Source organism: Miscanthus floridulus, chromosome 9 (assembly GCF_019320115.1).
Source record: "Miscanthus floridulus cultivar M001 chromosome 9, ASM1932011v1, whole genome shotgun sequence".
Taxonomy (NCBI): Eukaryota; Viridiplantae; Streptophyta; class Magnoliopsida; order Poales; family Poaceae; genus Miscanthus; species Miscanthus floridulus.
In genome coordinates this window covers 52,611,560-52,623,035 of record NC_089588.1, presented here as the reverse complement: position 1 = coordinate 52,623,035, position 11,476 = coordinate 52,611,560, and the positions used below count along the sequence as shown (strand labels likewise).

Here is an 11,476-nt window from a genome sequence, read left to right as displayed (position 1 = left end):
TAGGAGAATAGGAGGAACTAAAGGGTTTCTCTAGTTTGTCTAATGGTAATGGATGAAGAAGGTTGGGATCGGAGTGCGCTTTAGAGGCTTGTCTTACCTTTGCTTAAATAGCCCCACCTCAAGACGCAAGCGAGGAAGGAACCATCAAGATCTATGATTTGCGTGGTCACCCATGTGGGTTATGAGCACGATGCGGTGAAGATGATGGGCCATTGAAAACGAGGTGGTTTACATTCACTTGCACATTTTATACTCATCTATAAAGGCCAGTCTCGATGGGAATTTTGTTTTCATTAAATAGGCACGATTACCAACTATCTATGAGTCATGAAATTAAATGCCTATGAAACTATAGAATAAACATTCAACAATAAAGTCATTTGTTGACCCCTTAATTTGCCCTTTAACCATTGTCCAAAGGTTTCTATGTGTTGCTTTGCCTAGACCATTTGAGATGGCTGTTTAGACTGATCACCGTTAGATACTGTGGAAACCAGTGTCATATGATCTAATTGCACGCATAATTGTTTATCAAACTAAAATGTTTCAAACTACAAATACATTTTTTATAGCTAGGGTGTCTAGGTGGTAAGTGTAATGAGTTTAGAAATGATTGCACCGAGCAAGAGTAGGAGTTAAGGTGAGGCCACATCTCCCACGATCTTAGTGGAGCACACTTCTCCTAGAATGGTATTGGAAGTTGGATGGAGAAAATTGACTACACCATGTGGCTTGTCTGAATGGTCTCGTCCACCCAGTTGCCCACCGACCCGATAATCTAAACCGTATCGTCATTGCGAGTTCCTAGGCCAGTTCATAGAGGGTATTTAAAGAAGTCCTACTATATCCCCTACTCGAACGCCTTCCCCACCTCCTCCTCAATCAACGTACGTCAACCGTGCCGCTTTGCCTCTCTAGCCCTCTGGCTTGCCACCGTCCACACGTCGTATCTCCATCCACAACCCTCATGATGGTGAGGCTGCACCCCATGTCGCTGTTGGTGCTCCCTACTGAGCTAGCTATTGAGATCGTTGGCCACCTCGCCGTGACTTTGGAGTAGCCAATGGACGACCTCCGCAGCCTATGGGCGACCTACTTGTCCATGCGCCGCATTTGCAGCAACCCCACCATCGGTCTGCACATGGCACTAGACCGGTGCAGATGTGGGGCGAGGTTGTGGAACAATCTAGACAACTACTACACCCTCCTTGCTAGCCTGACCCAACTTGGCAACTCGGAGGCTTGCTTCCTCACCGGGATACCAATCGCATTTGGGGAAAACCACAGCCCTAGCCATGCCTTGACAATCTCGCCTGCACTGCTGATGGTGGGCATAGTGTGGCAGCCTATCTGGTCACCCTATTGCTCTATGGGCACAAAGGCGATGCCAATGACAACGACACTGTGAGGCGATACATAAGATGGGTCGAGGGTGAGGAAGAATCACGGGCGGTGGCGGTGGGCGGTGGTGGCAGGCCAACGAGTAGGTGGCTAAAGAATAAGGGGTCTCTGTTGTGCCACCGCGAGGCGGCCACCAAGGTGATCCATGAAACGACATGGGGCAAGTTGTCGCCGCTGCCGCCGGCACAGGTGCACGTCTATCTTCTGTGCATAGGCAGTATCTACGGCATTGTAGACGAATGGGAAGAAATGGTTGTATATTGCAGCGAGGACTCTTGGCTTTGCCATGAATTTGTTTTGTTCCAAAGGGAAATTGGAATAAGAAACTTCTAATTCACTCTTTACATGTGTGAGTGAATTAGTTAGCTTTTGATTTTTTGTTGCTTTTGCTTTTCTGTAGTTTTGTTTCAAGTTTATTTGTACTACACCATAATAACTTAAGACGACTTACTAGACTATATGTACAATGGTTGTCCTTTTAAGTTTTATTTTCTTGGAAACAATGCGTTATATCTGGCGGATCAAAGAACGCCTATATGCACACCGTATGATACGCATAAGTGTGCACGTTAGTTACTATGAGAACCAGTGCCATCGGACCTAATGGCGCACATGTGCATAGTTTCATACGCCATCGGACCCACTATGATAACACGTGCTGTTTGATCTAATAGCACATATGTTCACCATTTGATATGGCTGTTTACCTAGACCGATCACCATTAGATACTGTGAAAACCAGTGTCATCTGATCTATTGTGCACATGTAAATTGTCACTCATTCTACCCGATTGTAACTAGAAAAATGATAGATTAAGTATGAAATAAACTAGAACTTTGTCCAACATTCAACAATAAATCTTTCATTAATATCTTATACCCTATATACAATCTACGGGTCTAGGAAATATGGCATTCCAATGATCCTCATCACTTGCTTTGCTTTGGATAAGGGTCATTTGCATCCGTGGGTTGGGTGACACTGAAAGGCCAACCAACCTCTAGTGTCGCAGCATGCGAAGTGGCCCTGAAAACTCAAAGCGGTCAACATGGAATGATGATCTCGATAGCAAAGCTCAGGCCTCCTTACCCAAGGCACCGCAAGCAAGGGCAGAGATGCAGTGGATGCCTGCTACCCTCCGAAGGGTCATCCATCAGGCGCTTCATAGGATCCATCGCTCTGGTCAAGGGTGGAACTCACTTAGGGCTGAGGGAGGACAAATGAGTATCATAGCAGGATAGGGAAGGATGGTTGCTTCACTCTCTTCACCTCATCCGTGAATTTATAGCTAGGAGAACCATGCACGCTGGGCTCTCCGGCCTACGCATGAATTTAATCCAAGATTAACTGCATTGGAATTCCAAGTGATAGGATGCGTTGCGACGAAGCGGGAAGAAAAGCGGTAGCCACGTGGGCACATGCACACCATATGATACTGTATGCATAAGTGTGCATGTTAGTTACTGCGAGAGCCAGTGGCATCAAAACATTCAGCACATGTACACCGTATGATACGCATATTGACTAAACCATGTGAGAACTAGTGACATGTGATCAAATTGCACACATAATTGTTTAAAACTAAAATGTTTCAAACTATAGTTACATTTTTTATCCAACTCAAATGTTACATTCACAATTAGGTACATTTACTTGACGATGGTGGCTTTGTTATGATCGCTTCTCACGTACGATGGTTCGTCGCCCTCCACAAATAGGTGGAGATCCATATCTGGACCAAGAGCAGGCATGTCTTGAGAGCCACCATTGTGTGAGATCCACATCTAGACCAAGAGCAGGCCAGTGGCCCTCCACCGCTGCTTCTCGCGTACTATAGGTACATTTTTTTATCCAACTCAAATGTCCCTTCTTCCTTGTTTGTATCTTTGACACCGACGATCTTCCTTTTACCTTGAAGCACCACGTGCCCACTGCCTCAAATGTTTTTCCATAGAATACTTGGACTACATCTTTCACAAAAATGAAAGGCTCATCCAGGTAGGCAAGATGCTTGAAATCTACAGTATGCATACCATATGTTGATGGTAGTTAACACTCATCATAAACCATCAATGTAACTAGTACAAATGCAAGAAAAGGGTCACCAACATAGGTTTTGGGGTTTATACTGACAAATTCCATGAGTTCAAGTCAATCTATGTTTGTAGGAGGATTTATTTAGAAAATGAGCAAGGTGGACCCAGTCGTCAGATTAAATCATGTTTATCCACAACGAAACCAACTTGGGAAGACTCCAGAACACTCCAGAAGGCAAACCACCGCGATAGAGCATGAGGGGTTGCTCCACCTATAGGCTGGCCAGCCTATGGGACCCATAGGTCAGCCTCCACTTCAATGTCGGTTCTCCACCACCTCTATGGATCAATCTTACACCATTGCTTAAGGTCAGTTTGATCCAAGGGCTTTGATTTGATGATGGACTCCTAGTTCCCCCTATATAAGGCCACCCATACCCTCCTAAGGCATCCTCATCTTAGGATTAGATGATCGCATTCAAGAGAGATTAGTCCTCTAGTAGGCTCTACTCTTATTGTACCTAGAAAATAGTGAGTTACAGAGTGAGGGAAGAGTATGGAGAAAGTACCGGCTTATCAGTGCTACCTCTACGGCTTGTACCTTGGTGAATCCAGGCTTATCCAAGTATGCATCTGAGATACTTCTAGTAGCTGATTTCTATTTAAAATAAGTATTGTGCTCTTTTGTTCATGGGTTCATAGTTCTTTTGCTAGCTAGATTAGAGTAGTAATCATTAGCATAAGAGTAGTGCTTAGGCTATCGGCTACCTATGTTTACTCCTTGCTCCCTAGTTGTGTGGTAGTAGTGGGTGGTGATAGTCCCATCTATCCTCTATAGTCCACTTTGAATTGAGTAGGTTCTTAAATTAGTAGAACCATAGTCGCGTTAGTAGAGTTATCTATTAGCGGTGCTTTACCGTCTAAGCGGTGTCCCAAAGTGAACACTAGAATCATAAGCCTTGTTTTGCATAGGGTCATAACTATATGAATCCTCTCTACTCATACCTATACCATGATTGCTATCCCTAGATGAACTAGTGTTTAGACAACACATACGTTTCCCCATGGATACGATACTCGAAAATACTCCGGGTCAAAACTACTTCGATACCTGTGCGCTTGTGGATTTTGTCTCTATGTTACCACAGGTGTCAACAAGTTTTCTAGCACCATTGCCGGGGAGATGGTTGCTGTGATTTCGTCGAACCAGGTTTGTCCTTGTATATTTTATTTTATTTTATTTTATTTCTTTTTAAGCATGGATAACATCATGCTTATTAATCAATTCGCTGCTCCCATGGGCACCCAATAGAGCCACTGGAATCTTCAAAACCTGTCCTTACACCTAGCTATGAGTTGCATTCATGTTTACTAAATATGGTCTAGGAACAATTGTTCCTAGGAGAAGGCGATGAAAACCCATATACCCACCTATGAGAGTTTGAGCAAACTTGTGCATGCCTACATATCACAGGCATGTCACATGAAACTTTAAAGTGGAAGCTATTTCTGTTCTCTTTGAAGGAAACAGCTAAACACTGTTATACCCAAACCATAGGGAGTGTACAAGGAGATTGGGAAGTCTTATGCTCTAGCTTTTCTTGTCTTTCTTTTACATCTCTAGAGTGGTTAGCCTTCGAATAGAGGTTCTGTCTTTTAAACAAAAAGAAAAAGAATCTCTTGGTGCGGCGTGGGCGTGCTTTCATGACCTAGTCAATTTAGGCCCTGACCTTGCCATTCAAGACCCTATGCTTTTACAACACTTTTATATGGGTCTTAGTTGGGAGACCGCACAGTTTCTTGATACAGCTTCTAGAGGTGCTTTCTTACATTGTTCTGCTAGTAAATGGAGAAAAATCCATAGAAAAATCCTAGATAATACTCCCTACACCAGCATTCATGATATCCCAAAAAATGTAGTTGAGAAAACTCCTAAGAACCTGAGATAGTTTAGCTTAACCTTTAGCTACTCCACTTGAAGCCTCAACTATCCTCCAAGTTTCTAAACCACTAAAGGAGGAAGAAATTCCGCCTTTGGAAAATATGTTTGAATTCGAGGAAGATCTTTTCTTTGACTATAGAAACACCTCGAATTATTATGCAATAAGGAAATCTTTGGCACCATCAGCACCTAACCAGCATCTTCCTGACCCAACCAAAGAGAAGTTCATTAAAAAGACTATGAAAGAGTTAACAACAATCGTAAGCAATGAGTGGTTGGGAGAATCCAAGCTTTCTCCTAAAGTTATTCGTTTAGATTCTCCCTCTACATCCATTCATTGTCAGATTCATAAAACCTCCTTCGATGCTTTTTTATAATTCTGTTGTAGTAGTAAATTTTATGTCTAAATCTTTTGCATTACCCTTCCTAAAAATATGCACTTAACTCCAACAACCAAATTCTTAATAAGTCTCTCAGGGCAAATCCTTCCTAATGAAGGAATTCTTCACCTCATCCTTGTCAAAGTAGATGAAACCAAGGTGTATCTTAGTTTTTATGTTTTCGATATTTCAAAGTTTGATCTTTTGATAGGGCATCCAATAGAGAGACTCCTACATGAAGGAAGAAAGGGGAGTATAAATCTAAGTCTCAAGAAAAGCATAAACCTTTCATGAAACCCCTACTTAGCAGATGATATCGTATCTGCTCGATGTCGTGGATCCTAAATGCCTTTTCACCCTTGCAATCAACACATGGGTAGTGTAAGGATCCTTTACTACTCCGAACATTATTTCCTGCATATGCCTTGGCAGCTTTCACAAAAGAGTCAATGCCTTCCATGAACATGGCAATCATAGTTTCTAAGTACATCCATCCATGATCCATCTGTGAATAACACAATTTAGTGACATAGGTCAACTATAGCCATTCAATTTAATACAAGCAAACTAGAGGATACATACTGACCGTACCATAGGGTAATATGGTGTGCACACAACAATCAACAATTAAAAGAAATAAAAAACCACTCCCTTAGGAAGAAGCATGATTTTAGGTCACAATTTAACCACAGGGGCCGCATTCATAAAAGAGTCAATACCTTCCATGAACGGGGCAGCAAGTATTCCATCCACACGATCCATCTGTGATTAACACAATGCTACTTTAGTGATTGACATACGTGAATGTGTCATTCATTTTAATATAATCAAAACTATAGGATACATACTGACTATAAGGTAATTTGGTGTGCGCGCAACAATCAAGAATTAGAGAAGTGGCCTCCGAAATCAAGAAGCACTCTAAAATGAAGAAGGATGATTTTTGGTCACAATTTAACCACATGATCGAACTAAGGTAGCTACACAAAAAGGATTGTTAATTACATACCACCCAATATAGAACATCCTTCGAAAATGAATAGCCTTCACTAGCATGGTGGTCGCCAAAAATGGTGGGGGGAGCCGCGGCTGAAGAAAAGCTAACCGAGTGAAGAAGAATAGGAGGGAAATAGGGTTTTCATTGCTCTTGTAGCTATTTATCAACGCCGAGTTAACTAGATAGTTGGTGGTGATACCTAGTTTTATTGTTGGATAGCAGACTATGGTATTCAGTGTCCGAATGAAATGGTGGTAAAACATTCTTATCATTGCTGACATGAAAGGGTGGGAAGACATCTTTAATTATTATGATTTCCACCGTCGGACCATATGATCAACCGACGGTGTTAGATAAGGGTCACCGCCAAATCTTATGGTGTAAGGCCCATCCATCTTGGCATCGACAATGAAAACTTGTTATCTCTAATGCTTCCTCTGCGCATTGTGCATCGCATCAATGGCCTAGTAGTGATAAGTGTTCTACCAACAGTTCAGCGTATGATACGGTGGCGAAGCCCTTCAATTTGTTGACCGTCGAATCATACATCGGGCCCATGGCGAAAATGTCCATCACCACTAGTTTTTGACTAGAAAGGACCTTCCACCCCATGGGCCAGCGGTGATATGCACCACCGCTGGTTGTCTCAAAACCATTGGTGAAAGCCATGGCGGTGATTAAACTTTTTGTAGTCATGACTCATGGGTATCTATGACTTTTATCTGTGAATCCAACTGCATGCCTGCATACACACCTTTGGGTACAAAGTTAGACCCGTACCCACTCCTTTTGGGTTTCTACTTGGGGCACATAGGTAATTTGTGCTCATTGCCATCCCTAGACATATTATCCATATATGTGAAGAACAAAGTATCTAATAAAACCATCAAAACTTATATGTATGACTAATTACTTATGTTTAGTTGGTATATTAGTTAGTGGATCCATCATGGTTAGCTATCATATTCTTTAACCATTGCTTCCCTGAGGATAAATATGATACCCTAGAATACTCATAGGTGAAATGCTACAACGATATTCTATGCGCTTTGGAATATTCTACATGAGCATAAGAAAAACCAATTGGGGCTATCCACAGAGTTACCTGACCGAGAGCTTGGCCCTTGTGAGGGCATCTTTGTAAGGGGCTCCAACATGGACTAGGGGGAAACTTGTGTGCTTCTCGATAGCTCGGTAAAAATACTAGAGTCATCAATGGAAGTTTGCATCTCTATCTCAATTAAGTTTCCGCATTTACATTGTGCACCTTGGTTGTGTGCTTTACCTTCCTAACTTAGTTGATAGGCTAGTTGATTGGATTGAACCTAGGTTGCATAATTTTAGTTTCACATTTAGATAGTTTATTTATTGCATAGGTTTTGCATAGGAGAAAATTAGAGGCCTTAGTTAGAAGTAGTTTTTAAGTTGCCTAATTCACCCCCTATTAGGTGTCACAGTCCCTACACTATGGTATCAGTTACCAAATCACAATCGGTAGTACATATTGGAGCTCCACCGAGGTACACTCCTAGTCACCAAGTCTCTTCCAAAGATGGTGTTGGATTTGCAACACAAGGCATCCACCAACCAAAGGCTAGGGCTATGAGTCATGGAGCCTAATCACTACCACTCGACTCTTTTGGTCACCTTGATGCTGTGTACACCACAAAGCTTCCCCATATGGTCTCCTCGTCCCTTGCACACTGATACAACATAGCTCTATAGCAAGAATGGAGAGTCACCACCTCGAAGGCCTTTGGGTCTTCAGTCACTAACACTAGACCCTCTTCATTGGATGATCTGCCTCTTTGTTCTTTGTTGTTCATTGTATCATTGTTGACGGTAGTTAACAACCATTATAAACTATCAATATAACATGTATAAGGACATAAATATAATCACCAACGAAGGTCTAGGGGTTTAAACTAACAAATTCCATGAGTTATGGTGAATCTGTATTTTCTGCAGGGTTTATTCAAAAATCCATCAAGGTGGACCTACATGTCAGATTTAATCGCATTTATCTAGAGTGAAACGGATACCAAAAGACTCTAGAAAACTCGAGAGGACTCCACCCCGAGGCAGACAGGCAGAGGCTGCCTAGCCCCACCTGCAGGCCGCTCGACCCCCTAGGCCCACATGTTAGCCCCTCCTTCGAATGTCGGTTCTCCACCACCTCCTAGGTTGCATCTACACCATCCTTTAAGTCGGTTTGATCCAAGGGCTCATGTTGGATGCTCCGACCTATATATATCAGCCCCTGCCACCCCCAGGAATAACTGCAGTCATCAAGTCATTTGAGAAGACATAAACCCTAATCATCCTTAGAGCTCCACCATATGCTTGGGCATAGCTAGTTAGGCTAGGTCTAAAGGGAGGCAAGCAGGCTTCGCTTGGATTATCGATCTTGTCAAGAGTGTGGTTTGGTATAATCTTTGTACCCCCTCTCTTTTGTACATCCATTATTTTTATATGCTAGATAAAATTGTTATGACCATATTAGTATTCATCTTATTCATGGTCTTTGTTATAATGTTCATCGTCTACTTTGATTATATGCTTAGTATAGTTGGATTATCATCATGTTCATGCATAAGTTTGTATAGCGCTCACTCTAAGGATCCATGGGTGAGAGGTCGACATTGTGTAAGCATGGTGCTTATACGTTGTTTACCTAATGATACACCTTATCTTCTAGGTAATGTGGTAGATCTCGAATGTGACACTCCCGTTGAGTCCTTTGTAATCCACTCCCCGAATATAAGCCCACGTAGGGTCCGGTTAAGAAGGAAGAACAAGCTCTGTTCTTAATCTACCTTAGTAATATCCCTTATGTGTAGATATGAAGATGATCTTAGCAATGACTACTAGGTATAATTGCACTAATCATTGTATACTTTGACTTGTAATTAAGAATAACTTAGGAATTATTCCTCTAATATTCTACCTGACCATGCTAATGCCATAGAAATGAGTACTCTGAGTGATTTATCATTATCATTAATCAATACTTATCATATATATATATATATATATATATATCTTATCCTATGACTTACCCCTATTATGAGTAGAACATGGGTTATGGTTTATTTCTCCATCAATAGTATAAGTTATCAATACATGTCCATGCTAGACCTTCCCTATGGTAAAAATATAAATAACAATACCTAGAATACTCTCTGGTGAAGTTCTACAATGGTATAATTATCTATGGGCTTGCAGATTCCTTTCATATATTTATATCTATTCTTTCTAGTCACATAAAATAGTGAAGAACTACTGAGTATCACTCTTGTCGTAATGCTAGGTAATACCAACAAGCACCTATGGCATCATCACTAGGGATGACAACCTAGTAAAGTAATGTTAGGAGATGTAGGTAAGCAATAGGTGGCTATTAAAACAAGTGACAAGATAATAAATACCAACAATCATTTCTGGCGCTGGCACTGGAGACTAGATTTAAAACTCTGTTCTGAGTAGCAATGCTAAGAAATGTCAACAAGCATTTCTGGCGCCATTGTCGGGGAAGGTAGCTAGGCAAAGGAAGTTTTGATAAACTTATACTTATTGATGTGATCGAAGATAACCACTGACCTCTGCTCAAATAGGCTTACCCTTGTTTTGTCTACTTGTGTATCTTATGCAGGGTAATGTATGACCGGTTTTGACCTTTTGACAAACTATGTTGAAGATCTAGAAGCATTAATTAGGAGGACTAGAGCTAAACTCAAGAAAGTTATAGCTTTAAAGTCAGAAGACAACCATATAAGGCAAAGCTTAACACCTGAATTTGAAGCTATGGCCAACAGGACTCTCCATGAATTATCTGCTCCAAGTACGACCAACATCCATACTGGACCGACAGTCAATGTTGGAGATAATGGATTCGAGCTCAAGCTAGCCCTCATCAACATGGTGCAAGCAAGCTAGTTTTGTGGAAAGGCACGTGAAGATGCGAGTGCACATCTCTAATACTTCCTGGAGATCTATAACACTTTCACCATCAAAGGAGTAACCCAAGATAACATATTACTTTGTCTCTTTCCATTCTCACTCTTGGGGAAGGCAAAGCAATGGTTCTACACTAACAAAGATAGAAATACTGCATGGCATAACTGCTCCACTACCTTTCTAGCAAAGTTCTTTCCCATAGGCAAGACCAATGCTCTGCATAGGAAAATCTCAAGCTTTCAGCAACAACATGATGAATCTGTCCCTGAGGCATGGGAACGCTTTCAAGATTACATTACAGAATGTCCTCATCATGGGATGAAGAATTGGCTACTCATGCTGACTTTCTACCATGGGTTGATCAATAGTACCCATGAGACTATGGCTGCTGCTGGAGGTGCATTCCTTTCACTCACCATACCAGCTGTAATAGCTCCTGAGGAGAAGATGGCGTCCAACCAAGGTTGGAATGAAGAACATCTTCAAACCCACAAGAGAGGTGGAGGTATGCATCAACTCAAAGAGGAAGACATGTTGTCTGCTAAGATGGACCTACTGATGAAGAAGCTTGAAGATTGAGCCAATGAGAAGCAAGAAGTCATGCACATTCATGATTCTCTCATGACATGTGAAGTGTGTGGAAACACTAAGCATTTAGGGAGCAACTGTCTCGAAACCCATGAGGATGTGAACTTTATCAACAACAACTACTACTTTCGCCCTCGGTAGAATCAAGGAAGGAATCAGCAACAGAGACCAAAC

General features: G+C 41.7%; 1 non-coding gene across 1 annotated transcript; it reads right to left on the bottom strand.

Annotated features, from left to right (window-relative positions):
- Positions 1 to 10,925: 10,925 nt before the first annotated feature.
- Positions 10,926 to 11,034, bottom strand: LOC136484567 (small nucleolar RNA R71). The gene has a single exon (XR_010766080.1). It is a non-coding gene; the product is annotated as a small nucleolar RNA R71 (small nucleolar RNA).
- Positions 11,035 to 11,476: the final 442 nt, after the last annotated feature.